The sequence below is a fragment of the Cygnus olor genome, chromosome 5, assembly GCF_009769625.2.
Source record: "Cygnus olor isolate bCygOlo1 chromosome 5, bCygOlo1.pri.v2, whole genome shotgun sequence".
Classification (NCBI taxonomy): Eukaryota; Metazoa; Chordata; class Aves; order Anseriformes; family Anatidae; genus Cygnus; species Cygnus olor.
In genome coordinates, this window is record NC_049173.1 from 58,520,643 (window position 1) to 58,537,067 (window position 16,425).

The window sequence follows — 16,425 nt, forward strand, 5'->3', positions numbered from 1 at the left end:
AAATACTTTGTAATAACTCATTCCTAGAATATTATGTAACAAAAGTGTTATATTAACCATGTAAAACATTTACAGTTTGTTAAAATAGATAGCTTTCCCCTTTGACTCATTGTGTTAGTCATTTTTCAAAAAATCAAGATTCCATGTTTTGCTTAACAATCATCTTTCACAAATCAACTGCTAAGAACCATTATGAGAACAGGCATCTCTATATTTAATTCTCCTAGCTGAAAATTCTAATTACATTGTGAGCCAAGTTATCTGAGATTTAGCACTACTGCATCAGAAAAGGCATGGATACTTTGGTCAATCTGGAAAAGGAAACATGTTTTTCTATGTTTTCTGTAACAGCAAATAAATGGTGTTTTTCTGTTTGTTTTGCAACGTATCATTTAGTCATGAAAAGCTGCCTAGTTTTATCATATACCACATGTAGAATGACATTTGCAGTACATAAAACTTTACCAGTAGACTTGATAATTTACTCAGAATAGTTAAATATGACAAGACATTAGGAAGAAAGGGTACCAACAGACATTAGATACTGCTCTAAGTTAAGTAGGTAACACAGAATGATTACAGGCATACTTGCAACTGATCTTACATGAATATAGACAATATTTTTGTTTACAGTAACCAGAAATTCTGTTAATTTCTTCTTTTTAATGATATAAATGCCAGGTAAATCATTAAAAGAAATGTCAGCTATATCAGTGGCAGCTGCTCTTCCTACTTAAAAAGGAGGGGAAGTGTAAGAGCAGGGCAGCTAGCAAACCCCACAGCGGTCTGCAAAGTCACTAGTGGGAAAACAACAAAGGCCTTTCCATGCAACTAACACAGATGTGCCCATAGCCAAACTGTCAGAAACAGTTAAGATGACGGCTACTCACAGTTCATTATTTCCTTCTCACAGGTCACTGGGTGACAAGCTGGGTCACCATGCTTTGTCGGCTGCTACAGTCCTCCTCCTCCCCCCTCTCCCCTCCCTCAGATCTTATTCCATTTAAATAAAGGTAAGCCGCTCAAATCAGTATACTAATGTAAACAAATATATTCAAATTATTTCTAAAAATGGGACTGTAATGTTTATTATACATTCCTTTCATTTTCAGATGGACATATAACATTTCCCCTCTGTGATGAACTGAGAACCAAATTTGTATCTGTGGCAGATATAGCTATTCGAATAATTTTGTCAAGATGAGACTAAAGCATATAATGAAAGCTAATATGTCACCAGTTCAAAGCTTTAACCTTTAGAATGCTTACATGGCAGATATATCATGGAAAATCATTGCAACTCAGTGAAAAAATGGTTGTCATAAAGGAGTTTTCACAAAGAAGTCTGAAGGTGTATTTAAAATTAATACAGACTACTTTTTAAATACAAAAATACAGTGTAGAGCTGTTTATACGTGGAACATGAATAACTGTATTTTTAAAATATTTGGTATCCAAAACTAACTATTTTTTTGAAAAAATACATTCTCATCTGTATCCATGGAGTAATCATAATTTATAATGTAGATCATGACTTTCACCTTTATTTTGCCCACTTAGAATTTATAAATCGCTTAATTTATAAATTTCTATAAAGAATCAAGGTCAAACATTCAATTAGCCTTTACAAACAATTTTACCAATTCATAGTTGTGTCATTGATGAAAGTGGGAGAACATTTCCATCTCCTTGGGGTGTTGTTTAGTCATTTTTCCTCCACTGGTAAGTCTTAAGAAATGTAATAACCGAATCTGCCCAACTGATTCAGAAAAAAATAAAATGAAACCAACTGTCCCAGATGTGTCTGTCTTAGTATTAAATATGACAAGGTCATAAGTATTCTGACCCAGATCCAAGAGTGCTTGTACCTAGCATGTACATAGCTTAGAACACACCTAAATACATATCCACATCGGAGACGAAATCTTTAGAAAATTGTGAAATCAGGCTTACCTGTGGAAGCAAAGTGATCCAATAAGGCCGCAAACTAAAAAATACATTAAAAACAGGTGACTAATTTTAGGAATATTACCAGTGCTATTTAAAGGGACAAATCACAAATTCAATGCATTGCTGGGAGACCCAAAATACAGAGCGAGTGTTCTTTCTTCCCCTTTTTCTTACTAGAATTTGTCAGTGTTCCATGTTGAATTGTAGTTCAACATTCAAATACTGAAACAAAAGGAACAAGAAATATGCCATTTTAAGTACAAAATATTTCTCTTAGAGATACATACCAGAAAAAAGTGTGAACTATTGCATGCAAATTTATTCAGTAACTGCTCATTTTAGAGACTTAGCTGACATCAAAAGAAATCTATCTGTTACAGTTGATGATGCAAGAATACCATCTTTCCTTCTTAGGGCCCAACTAGAAAGATCCTAAGAATAAGAGAACTAATTTAAAATGCTGTCAGAAGTTACAGGTGTCGCATTTCTACCATATAATACCAAAAACATTAAGTTGTTTTCTTGATGCAAAGATGATGCAACATCTTTCTACACGTGTCCATTCTCCAAAATTTGAGTGAAAGGAGATAATGGATCTGCAGCTTCCCTTATGTGAGCAGTTCAGTGAGAATAAGGATGGGAAGGAAATTAGTGGCTGTTAGTTCTTAGTTAAGTCATTAGCGCCTGTACACTGAAGGAGGTACATAAATCAGAATCATATAGCTCACTTCTCCACTCATTCTTATATTCTAATACCATTCTTATCTAAATACTTAGCAATTTCAACCCTCCATACCTATGCACTAGCTTATGATAGGATTTTTTGTCCATTTGGGGTAATGTTTGCCTTTTAGAAATGGAAAGGATTTTTTTTGCCAACGGCATTTACTGGAATGGATGAGTTTTTCACATTTCACATAGGAACTCAGGGATTAATTCAGGTAAATCATAGATGAGGTTCGGGTTGTCATATCCTACAAACATCATGCATCTCATAAATTTGTGAAAGTATCAGATGCAATGAAAAAACCGCATTTGACACCTTGAATAAGGTGTCCCCAAAGATAAAAAGGACTTGTTGAGACTGCTAAGGAAGGACATGCAGAGAAACAAGACAATTTGCTTGCCTTTGCTACCATGTATCATAGAATAATGTGCAAGTGAATAAACAAGATGAAGGTAAGAAAAGGACTCAGTGCAAGTTTCAACCAGCAAAAACAAGAAAGCCTAGCTGCATAAAAATTATTGCAAACAGATTAACTTGTAATCCAATTAACCACATTCTTTGAAATGTATCCCTCTTTTCATAGAGCCCTTCCTACAAAAACCTATAGATTAGATTTTCTTCCATTGTGGCACTGACTTCATTCTGTGGTGACTCTCCATGAAAGCGTGACTGTTTCTCAGAATCCAAACCAGAAACAAATAAACAAAACCTTAATAATGAAGCTCTGAGCTGCACATTCCCCCAAAACACTAAGCTAGAGAAGGAAACATTTAGGGCAGGATTCGATTTCTTAAATATAGACCCTTGTTGGTATTTGAGACTGCTAATGTATCCTAAGGCTCTGCACCTTACAGATACAAGATTTGCAGGAGACTTACTGTAACCTGAAGGAGCTGAAAGCCTGACGGTATAGTCTTCAACACCTAAAATCACACTAAACACTTATGCCTTGGCAACTGAATCTCCTTTTTGAGACTCTTCAGATCACTTCTCAAAAACCAGTCTGATAAAAAGTCTACAAGTGTGTTGAGCAGGACAGTTAATCAGAAAGAATTTGTAAAAACAGTTGACCATCTTAGGAGGGGCAGGATAATATTCACTTTATCGACGTATATAGCCGGACCAACTCCTGAAACAAAAATTCTAGGACACAGAGATACAGTTTCCTCTACTAACACAATGTATACTTCATTTGCACCTATGACAGTTTTTCATGTTCTGTAAAGAATGGCAAATTTCATTCCTACATTGGAATAGATAGAAGGATAGAAACCTTTCCCTTATTTCTCACATCATCTTCCAGAAGGGCATTGAAAGTATTCTATGAGCTACAGAATACATTAGTCTATCACAGTCTGCTGAAAAACAGCAGGAAAAGAGGATTTAACTCACTTAGAACTTCCATAACAGAGGTAATTGCAGGAATTTTGAATTAGTTGCCACTGCTATTTAACACCAATATTTTTGACAATAAAATAATGTTATTAATTTATTATTTTAATATTTAATTATAGTTCAGAAAAGTGCTTTAGACTGTGTAACCACTTTTGATGGAAAGAAATGCATAAAGACAAAGTCAAGCATTCAGTGCTTATAAACTATTTTGACTGCAGATAATCTTCTAAATCAAATGTCTGTGTTCACCAAGAAAAGTTTTTTAGCTTAACATTCAAAAACTTAGTTCAACTTTCATTCTAATATTGAGTAACGTCTAGTGGCCTTCCATCTGAATGGGAGGCTTTTTTTTTCTTAATGTTTTGATCTAAGAAAACACCCAAAAGCTCAAAAATATCTAACGAATGGCATTTGGCTAGTTAACCAAACTTTTTTTTTTTTTTTTCCCCAGTTATAAAGAACCCTCAAACCAGGGCAATGTGTTCTGCCTGCTGTAAGTAGAAGTAATTAAAAGCATTACTATTAATCTTTTACTCAAATTAAAATACAGTCCTATATAGAAAGTAACTGTGTCACTTAGCACTTCAGCTCAGCATGACTTTCAGATTTATAACAAAGCATTAACCATTTAAACTTAAATCTTGTTGCACAAAAGATGTCACAATGTTGATAGAAGCTATATTTCTTTATGTAATTTGTGTAACGTGAGGTTTGTAGATAAAATTGAAAAATAAATTTTCAATTATCAAACATTCTACACATCAGTCTTTAAAAGAAATGCACATAAATGTCACCCTTTTTCATTAATTTTAGGCAAAATCCATGTTCGCTTATCAGCCAGAGGGTTTCTGAGATATTTCAATAATATCCAGGAAATCAATCTTACATGAAACTGAAGGAAAACATCTAATGTCATTGAACAATAAATATCAGTTCTGTCAGTGGCTTACCTTTGAGCTGAGGCCTTAGGATGTTTCTCTTCTAGTTTCCTCACCAGTGCCACCGTCAGCTGTGTAGTCTCCCCTAGGGGATCTGCAGGCATTAAATGGGCGTCCAAAGGTCCTGAAAGTTGTTTCTGATTGGGGTTGCTGACATTTTTTTTCAGAATCTAAGAGATGGAAGTACAAGCATGCAATTTATAAATTGTTAATTAAAACAATGTGTGTCTGCTTTTCCAAGTAAGGCTGTTGATCAACAGAAAATGTCAGAAATACAAATAGTTATGTCAAGATGCATCAAGAAACAAACCTACAGAGTGATTTTTGTCTCCTTTCCTTCCTTCAAAGTTTCTCCATATAGAAAATAAGAAATTTCAAATTTTTTTTCTCATGTGGAATATAAACTTAAATAGTTTGAGATATAAATACATATAGAATACATGTGTATTCATTAAAATCCTATCTACAACTATTATTTGCTTAATATATAAACACTTTATTAAATTAAGAAATCAAATTAGGTTATTTAAGGAAATAAGTTGACTTCCACACTATTTTCCCTTTCAAAATGTGTTTTTGAAAGGACTGTCTCTGATCTGCCTCTGGCTTAATACTATGACCTCTTCTGCTGAGCTGCTGTCTATCTCCTGATGAACTGCAGATCAGGCCCCATGGTGAATGCGGTTTTCTGTCTGGGTCACCTCCTCTTTCATTTAGTTCCTCTAGGTAGGTCAGGACAAACTCAGGGTAAGCCTGTAGGAAAGGACAGAGGCAGAGGAATACTGAAGAAAAACATCAGCTTTATCAGCAGAATCACAACAATCTAAACACCAGGAATGATGGGAAAAGTGGTCATTGATGTAGGCAATATTACAAAAGTTCCTGTGTGTAAATAACTTCGTATTTCACAAAGTTTTCAAATGTACAACTAGATAATGACCTTTTCATATGCACTCAAGTGAAAAATGTATAAAAATCTTTTATCATTGTGTATCAGTTTAAGAATAAAGACTGACAGCTCTCAAAACAGGAATTCTTATAAACACGAGGAAAAAATTGTATCCCTATATTTAGATAATCATATGTAATTAAGTGACATATTTAGGTAGGCATTTCCATGAAAGATTAAAAGAATTTTAAATGGCATATTCTAAATTAAAACATACCATATACATACATTTTTGATTATTTTAAATCAAAGAAAATGTTACTATTTTAATTAGTAAATAAAATCATCTATCTTCTTAATGCTCTGTTGATCCTTACTTACATGGCCAAATGCCCAAAACATGCCAATTTCTCAGGCTCCACACTTCTGTCCAAGCAGTTGTCAAAAGTCTGTCTCCATGGTGAAATGGGAGGACTATTTTTTGATTTATAATCATAGAGTATCCTGAGTTGGAAGGGATCCACAAGGATCATCGAGTTCAACTCCTGGCTCCACATAGGAGCACCCAAAAATCCAGCCTGAGCCTCTCCTGTCACAGCTGAATGCCGTTCCCTTGGGTCCTGTCACTGTCCCCAGAGACAGCGCCTGTCCCTCCGCTCCGCTCATGAGGAAGCTGCAGGCCGCCATTAGGCCTCCCCTCAGTTTCCTCTTCTCTGGGCTGAACAATCCAAGTTATTTCAGCTGCTCCTCATGTGTCTTCCCCTCTAGACCCTTCAACATCTTTGCCACCCTCCTTCGGAGGCTCTCTAATAGTTTTATGTCCTTATACTGTGGTGCCCCAAACTGCACACGGTACTCGAGGTGAGGCCACACCAGCACAGGGTAGAGCAGGACAATCACTTCCCTTGACCACCTAGCAATGGTGTGATTGAGGCACATGTAAGACAATGTGCTTCACTCTTTGATACCAATCAGGTTTTGGAGTCTTGCCTTAATATACATTTTATTTGATTAGGCTTTAGTTTTAAATTCTTTGAGCATCTGTACTATCTTTAATAGAAAATGTATAGATATTTACCACAAAAAGTTAGACCAAAACTAGTAACTATTCAAACACTTTGACAGTTAACACTATCAAACTGAAATCTATTAACGTATTAAACCCTTAGAGTTACAGACTGAAGTGCCTCAGAAGTATAGGAAAAGCCATCTTTTTTCTCTGTTATGTCACTCATGAGTGTATCAACATAAACAATTTCATTTTTAAGGTAGGTATTGCTACAATACTTACGTACCTGGACATTTTCCAAAGCCAGTTCTGCATGCACATTCCACTGATTCAGCAAAACTTCTAAGCTTGAACAGAAAGCAAAACACCTAAACTGAAATCTACTCTCACGTTCTGAGAGGACTTTTTTGTTCATTTCTTAAGAACACTTTATAATGTTTAATTTGTTGTTCTGACCTTACATTTTACTAGACATGCTTAACAATAAAGCTCAGTTTTTTAGCTTCAGCTACATTATTTTTAATTTAGCCTTCTGTCAGACTTTTCCCATGAGGGCAGATATTTTCAATTTAGGAACACATTTTCCCTTAAATTAAATCCCTTCACAACAGCAGTAGTACAGCAAACAGTGGGGTGTTTTTATTTCTTAAAGGAAAAAAAAAAAACAAAAACCTTACCAATCAATAATAATAACTCTTCTCCTATTTATCACCTTGAATAGACAATATATCATGAAACTTTCCTGTGCTGCTTCAGTTCCATCAGTATTTTAATTCTGATAATTAAATAACGCTAACTTAGACTTCTGGCATATTTTTCAGACCTGGCTATATGAGTCCATTTCCTTAAACAACACTCTTCCTCTACAAGAACTTTATGCTCACCTTACTTACCAGTGCTACTAAGAAAAGTGGTTCTGGTTTCTTTCTCTCTCACTTTTCACCTTTTCTCCCTGACTCCATGCCATCATTTCTTCTGTGCCAGAACAAATCATTTGGCAGCCATGCAATGACAACAAACAGAACAAATCTAAGTTAAAATTAACACAGTAAAATGATAGTTATTAGCCACATGGGCACTCAAACCCAGCTTTCTGCATGTCACTGTGCAGCATACTTATGCCAGTAGGCCAGAGGGCATGGAAGCTGATGAGGGAGTCCTTGTTTCTGTCTGATTCATCACAGTATCTATAGGTCTGCATTTCCTTGGCATTAAACAGCCACTGTGCAGGAGAACTTCTCTCTCTTTCAGAAAAGTGAACACACAATGAACTCCTGGTGCTGAATGTGACAAAAACCTCAAACCTTCCCAGGACAGGAAAACTGTTTTGCAGATAGTTCTACTCTTAATCAAATAATACTTTAGAAAGTTTTATTTTTAGTCCTAAATACATTTCAGCACATCTATCTGGGACAGGTTTTGCTTTCAGCGCACACCACTTATGTAGAAACCTATTGGGAAATGCACCTTCAAAACTCGCAACAAAGCACACTGAAGAACACAATTAGCTTATCTTGCTCACTTTCTGGAATTGAAAATTTTACTTATAAATTATCCATAACATTTACCTGAAAAAAAGTATATAACTTGACCTACCGCAAGTAAGGATATCATTACATTTTTAGGCTAATAAACATTGAAGGGGGGAAAATATAAAATTATTTTTTCCTTTCTACATAAGAATGAAGAGTTTGTGAAAAAGAAAAGCAAAGCAAAGTCATGATTAAATTATGGATCAATGTCTTAATAAATACCTCACGATTTTACTGTTTTTCAGTAGATAGTATTCTCTCATATAAAAAAATAAACTATATGTTGATTGCATAGAGGAGAGTGTACATTAATGGCAAATACTGTAAGTAGCAGGTATTAAATCCAAGAAAGTGAGTTTTCTTCTCAGTCTGAATGATGTGTCACATATCATTACACTGTATTTTGCCGCTTTCCTTGATGTCAGTTTTTGTTGGCCTACATATGCTGCAACTTATAATAACGTGACACTACAAATAAAGTGAATGTGATAGGAAATACATAGAGAAATACAACACGTTTCAAACAGAACTACTATTGTTAGTATTTTTTCCCCTCTAGAAGACATACAGGCTAGAACTTAAGTATTGTAGCTGTTATTATCAGAAACTTTGTATACTATAAGGAGAGAGGTTTCTAAACTGCAATATTTTTTATATTGAAGTATTTTTTATATTGAAGTAAACGATCATAATGCCTACTGAAATAAGAAATACTACAGCTGACAACTGTATTTTTTGATTATTCAAAGCATTCTAGAATAATTCCAAATAGCATAAAATGCAATAGGAATACAGTCTCCATTTTATTCGTCTACTGAAGTTTTCTGAGTAATCGAGTCAAATCCAATGTCAATCTGAAAAGATGAAAAAGGGAAGTCCACTGCTAGAAGGGTATCTGGTATTGATTTCATACTGGGCAGGGTTTTATTTTTTTTCCCATTTTTCCCAAGGTTACCAGTATATAGCACTACAGACATTCCCAACATTTCTGTCAACATTTTCAAAATGTTCATGTGTTTAACATGTTCAAATGCTCAGACAAAGGCACAATTTAAAGAATCTTCAACAGCACAAATCACTGGATATAAAGCACTGATATGCTAACGCAACCTAACCTTTTAATTTTTTTTAATTTTTTTTTAGATGACAAGGCAGCTGGGAAAAAAAACAAACTACACTTTGGTGAATACTCTTCCACCCTTCCACTGATGTCCATGGGTGCTGTCCATGCTGATAGTAATGTGTATGAACCTGCTGATCTACAAAACATCAGAACTCAAGCAAGAGCTCAGGGTTCTCATCATCCGCAACACACACTAATAAAGAGGAGTTCCTGTCAACACTGTGCAAAGAATACTATTGCGATCACACTGTCCGGATTTTTGTTGTCATTTGAAGATTTGACCTGACCAAAGTAACTAGAAAGGAACCATTCAGCAACATATTTACACCCAGGAAAATATACTTGATTTTAATCAATATGTTTTAAAATACATGCTGTTTCCTTTAACTACTAGAAGTAAGCAAAACAGTAACTCATTGCTATTTTGAAAATTTTCTGTTGTGTTTATTTATTTATTTATTTTTAAATACTTCTTGGAGGAGGAAGGATGCTTTTAAATTTAGCATTTCTGTTTAGACCTGAAGATTATGACTTTTTATTTCTTCTTGTTATTGAGCGCCAGCTTTTAGGACACCTGCTTTGACAGTGGACTGTTTTTTGATTTATTGGTATTCATTGATATTCATCCACAATAACATTAGAAACTGTTCTAAAGTATTTCCCACAGCACATTAATTTCACATAAAGGTGCTGTATGTTCTGCAATAAAAATAAGATGCCTCTAACTTCTTTGTTCAAAGAACATCTCACTATTTATTAAAGTTTTTTGCCATGCTTCTTCTATAAAATAAATCCCTATATTCAATCCTTGTTAAATGTTAACAGGATGTGTTAGTAGCATAACAAGCTTGAGCTTAAGGGTCTTAAATGCTTTCCCAGAATGCATTTTAAGCCCCTATTAATGAATGAATATAAAAACGATGAAGCATACATCTCATTTTAGATACCAATTGCTCTTCAGATTCCTTTCAGAGTTAGCCTCACTTCCAACTACTGACTTCTAGTTATCACAAGTTATTATACTGACTGAAGAATAAGATATATTTTCATGATGTAATTGAAATAATCTAAAATGTGAACTACAATTTAAGAAACAAAGCGTTAAAAAATAAAAATTCACAAGTAAAATCCTGCACTGTTTCCATTAGTTTTATATTTATATTCACTTATTCAATAAATACAAAATATTTAGAAAACATGAACAGGACTTACTGTAGTAAGACTACAGTGTTTATGGTGGTAAGGATTCCCCCCCGCCCCTTCAAAAGAAAAAGAGATTACAGTTAAAAAGAAAAACACACCCTGAAGTCTGCTATTTGCCAAATGCAGAAATAATACCACACCTAACAGTAGATGGAGCCATTACTTCCTAAACTCACTACTGACAGATGCTACTGTTACAAAATGAGTACTTCAAGGAGTTGTATTTCATTTTACAAAAACACAGAAATAAATTGGCATTTACACTTCAAATTGCATGATTTCACAAGTGAAAAAAAATGCTTCATTTCTGAAAACACCATGAATAAGTACCTAACAGTAAATAAAGATGTGAAAAAGAAATAAGGTCTCTGAAGCTCGGCTTACTGGATAAAAGGAAAAGCAAATGAATCATGCACTAAGAATTTTTGAAGTGAAAAGAAATGAATATATTTCTATAGTAATGGAAACTAAATCAGAAAAGCTACCTCAACCAGAACTGTTCTCTATATATGATACCAAGGACATGGGCATTTTAAAATCAGGTTCAAAATTATTACATTTGTCATTAATGACTAACAGTATTTGCATCCACAACACATTTGTTAGGAAAATGAAGATTTTTGAAAATCCTTTTCTATCTTTCATTCTTTGCTACTGGAATATAATTCAGCAGCTTACCTCAATCACATTGTTCTGACTCAGGTAAACCCAATCAGTACGCCAGAAGTGAATTATACCTTCACTATGTATTTGGATAATATTTTAGATAATAAAGGACTGCTGTGGTGATTGAGTTAAACAAGAGCAATGAGTGTTCCAGGCAAGTTGATTGTCCTTAATGGTATGATCAGCCTTCTCCTTAAAAGATACTGTTAAAAAAAAAAAAAAAAAGAAAAGAAAAAAAGAAAACTGTACTTAATGAACTTAACCACAATTGAGATTCTTCTAATTAACAGAGAATAAATCCAAAGGAGCCCTAAATGATCTCACCTGATATTCTGCTCCAAAAGCTACCACAGCTTAAACCAAAGATTTAGTTACTGAAGCAAAATTGATTTCCCAGCTCTGTGGATCAGTCTCCAAATGAAGCGGTCCAAACCTTTAGTTAAATTTAGCAATTAAAAGTATTTATAATCAGCTCATGGTTCAAACCATATAAAATCAATCAACTCTCCCTGATTGATTTCTTTGGACACTTTTGCAGTACAATCAACCTTTCTGGACCTATCAGAAGAGTATCTGAACAACTTTTGTACATTAGATATGTAAATTGTGAATAACACGTGTTAACAAGGAGAAATGAAGTTTGTATTCCTGTAACTAAAACAAGAACTGCTGTCTTCCTGTCAACCTGGCAAGTTCTACAACATTAAACTTTAAATTACAATTTTATATGTATTAGCTGAATAAATATCAGATTGTCATAAAACTGAAATTTATATTGTCACAGGTAGAACTGCTAAAGCTAACATTATGTAAAGATAACTTTATGTTCACCCAAGTAAGTCAGATTTTTTTTTTCAAATGTGAATAGCTTCAAAAAAGCTACTGCATTCATACAGGAAAAAAAGATGATTCTGATATTTAAAACAATTTATATTCCTTCTTCCTCTGCAATTTAAATAATGCATATAACAATTTTTCCTGAGCCTTGGGGGTAAAAATAATCTAAATCTGTAAATTCCTCTAACGCATAATATTCCTGCAGAATTCAAAAGTCAAAATTTCAAATAAATTTTAGTTTGTTTTGGTTTAGTTGTCCACATTACTATATTCTCTATTAATTTTGACATTTTATAGTGCTCTTAATAGTTTTCTTTTTAATCTCATTTTTCACATGTCAGTTGAACAGAGGTTGCTTAAGTAGATGCAATGTCATCAAGTCTTGAAATAGAAACTGTTCCCGATCAGTAGTTTCAGGGTGTTTACAGAAACACATTTCTGAAGTCACATCCTACATCAGGCAAGAAAGAATTCTTTGTATTCCAATATACAGACAGTTGCTTAAGGATATATCAGCCAGCCAGGACCACGCGTATCTGACTTGCATAACACTTACTTTAAATATAAATAAATCAAAACTAGGTTCAGTAAACAATCTTATTCATCTGGGACATGTCTTAGAAATGTCTAGCAGAGGTAGGGGTCATTTTTTTCCCCCAAGTGTCAGCAAGTGACAGATCTCAATGACACCCCATGCTATTTTTCTACAGGGAGTACCAAGAACTAGAAATATACAGACTTACTACGAATCTTGACATATGTAACAGTCCCGGGGTATCACATCAGCCCCTTTAGGTTATTTCAATTTGATCTACATATCCATGAAAATAAAAATCAATGTGCCCAATGGTCTAGTAAAACATTCACCCTATCCTATCCAATTGTTTCTTTTCTGTGAAGCACAGGCGTAAAAGGCACAGTGACCCTCAGAGCTATGCCATTGGGAACATATCCATCTTAGCAAATGATCTCTCATGCTGAACAAGTTAATAGATATCATCTATTAAGAGAATTTTCCCCTTGATCCTTCTGCAGTGGCCAAGGCCTACTGATAAGTGAACGCTGTAAATATTGGCAGGTGCTTTTACAGGATCCATGTAGAAAGACAGCAGGTGGAGTCTTTTAAAATACTTGAACTATGTGGAATATCATCCTCAATATCTAAATTTAAGATATACCTTTTATTGGTATAATCTCATTACACCATAAAGACTTCAGTTACTAATGGAGAATTTCAGGATATTCTTAAATCCAGATGAAAAACAAGAGGTTTCTGCCCTTTTAAATGTTTCCTGTTTATACATATGATTAAACAAATAATTGCTCAGAAGATTAACCTGTCCTGTTGTCAGTGCAGGAACACACTTGTGAAAGTTTTTAAATGGTATTTACTTTCATAAATATAGTTGAACTTGTGAGCTTTTTTGTAACATCACATAGCTGTATTTATCAAATTAAGTAATAATACCCATGTATTTTATGAATCTAATATCTGCAAGCAAAAGTTTATTAAAAATATGTACAAGTGGTATTTTATACTATTCCACCTCAAAACTTAGAGAGCTAAGAATTTTAGGTAAGAGAAAATGTGTTGACTATATTTAAAGGAAACAGTGGCTTCTTCAAGTCCATTAACTCTAGTTGTCCTACCTGCAGGCAATAAATATTAGCTACCCATAAAATCTGTTTATGCACTATCAGTGCTATTCCATTAGTTGTATAGAATCTGGATGTAAACTGAAACATTACAAAGAGGATCACTTTTCACACAAAATTTTCAAAAGCTGAATTTTAAAGATGAAAACAGTATCTCTCATTGGAAGTAGGCATTTTAAAAACAACTCGGGCAAGTAGTTGCATCTTTTATCATGTATTTCATATATCTAGTCTAGAAAGAACCTGCATTTTTTACTCTTTGATTTGTCCACTTAATTAAGTGACAACACTGGATGTGGTTTGCTCTTCTCTCCATTATTTGTAGACCCACCCAGGGATCATTTTAAAATCTGGTGAAAGTCACAGCTGGCTCCAGAAATAGTAATCAAACCTGGAGCTCCAGTGGGCCTGCAGATGTTTCCTTCACTACATGCTTGGTACCACATACTTGGCAGTGAATCAGCACAGTCTTTATCCTCCAGTGTACCCTCCAAAAAAAGTTTGTGAACTGCTACTTCTAATGTACTGCTTCTGTATGCTTGTAACTTCCTACCTCTATGATATTAACATGATATGGAAAGAGTGAGAGCAAACACAGAATCAGCCTCGGGCCATTAATCTGGTAGCATTTAAAATAGTCTAATAATAAGCTCATTAAGTGCTGCCAAAAGTTTTCAAGTTCGCAGCTTTGCCACCTCTCCAGATATCTGCTTGAGCTCTGGTAGTCTTTTCCCCAGTTTTCTAAATATGTTGGCTTGACTCAACGTTACATATCACCGATTCCCTTATGAAATATGGTTCATATTTCATCAAGAATCTATAACCTGATATCTGCTGTCCTTAGACAGTCGAAGTGGAAAAAGGCCAAACACCTCAAAATTTTCTTTGTTCCACTGCTAGTTATGGTATACTCCTCATACTGCTTATATTTGTTACATTCTTTACATTGTTATAGATTATCAGTATATCATTTACATTCTTGTATTTCCCTGAAGGAATGCAGCCACTACATTCAACCTAATTTTGCATTTCAATGACAGACAATAACATGGATTGATGTCATGAGAAAAGGATGCAGTACTGAAGATTAGATCCATCATATTATTTGCTTTTCTGGGCCTGCGTTTTAAAGTCCTCTGAAATTAGCAAATATTGTTTCTGTCATGTCAGTGAGGTTTAGTAAGATTTACGGATCTTATTATGGAGTGAGTCACAGAAAACAGCATAAAACAGAAGCAGACAGCAAAGTTGAAACTAAGCTAAATAACATGGGTTAGCAGTGAAAGAGACCAGCGCTTTGCTCTCCACTTCCCCACCTGAGGAAGTTACAGAGAGCAATGAGGTTGTCTCAGCCTCCTCTTCCCCAGACTCAGCAACCCAAGTGTCCTCAGCCTCTCTTCACAGGACATGCCTTCCAGCCCTATTACCAGTTTTATTGCCCTCCTCTGGATGCTTTCAAATATCTTAACATCCCGATGGCACACTTTCACTAAATTCAGATCCTTACAAGGTTAGAGGAAAAATTCAGGCCCAGAAACTAAATGCTGTATACTATATGCAATTTTATTTTATTTTAAACTTCAAGACCATTTAAAATATTTAACATATAAGTTATTATGATTCAATTGCAATTTGGTGACTAGCTATAAAATTGGAATTTACTTCTAGTCATAAGTTGAACATCAAATGTCAACTATAACATAATATAGGTTATTATAAAACAGACTACTTATTTTATCAGATTTAACAACTACCAAAACCAAACAATATTGCAAATTTTCCACTATTGCGCAAAATTCCTATGTAATCTTACCTACAGAAAACCTAGTGAAGATGTAGAGTACCTTTTCTATGTACTTTCATTTATGTTCATCTACAGATGTGCCACCACTGATTCCAACTGTAACTGACTGACCAGCAGCTCAGCAACTCTGTACCACAGCTCAATTCAGAATCATTCCAGCCTTCCTATGAATGGAGAGGAAAGAAAAAAAAAAAAAAAAAAGGTTTGAATAAGTTAAAAGAACCAGAAAATTCAACAATGTGTCACAAATAGAGAGGTCATTATGCCTGGATAACCCAGGATATTAACAGTTGCAGAAAGTGAAACACTATCCACAACTTAGCAGTCAATGAGCCCTGCTCAGAACCAGTGATCTTCTGTACAACAAGGGTGGCATTTTACAGTTCAGTGCAAAATGGAACAGACCCTTGATATCTTCATTTGTCCTTTTTCTGTGCATATTTCACAGTGCAACGATTTAGGGTCCATAACGTGTCACTTGTTATACTTATAACTATGGAGTTTACTTGAAATATGTATGCACCAAAAAAAGTTCAGTGAACTGCAAAGATTGCAACAAATCTATAGCTTTGAGCCAAAGTAAAGTTTTACTCCAAGTCTGAAACAATGCTGGTTAAACATACCGAAAGTCCCATTTGGACAGCCTTTGCTTCTAATGTGTGCATTCACTACAGAAGATCACTTAAAGCTTTGCTA

General features: G+C 34.6%; 1 long non-coding RNA gene across 1 annotated transcript; it reads right to left on the reverse strand.

The window, feature by feature from the left end:
• Positions 1-1,423: 1,423 nt before the first annotated feature.
• LOC121070898 lies at positions 1,424-15,888 on the reverse strand. The gene is made up of 6 exons (XR_005820286.1): positions 15,739-15,888; positions 11,757-11,865; positions 11,445-11,635; positions 5,631-5,763; positions 5,023-5,180; positions 1,424-1,759 (listed from the first exon to the last, which is right to left on the reverse strand). It is a non-coding gene; the product is annotated as an uncharacterized LOC121070898 (long non-coding RNA).
• Between the last annotated feature and the right edge of the window lie 537 nt (positions 15,889-16,425).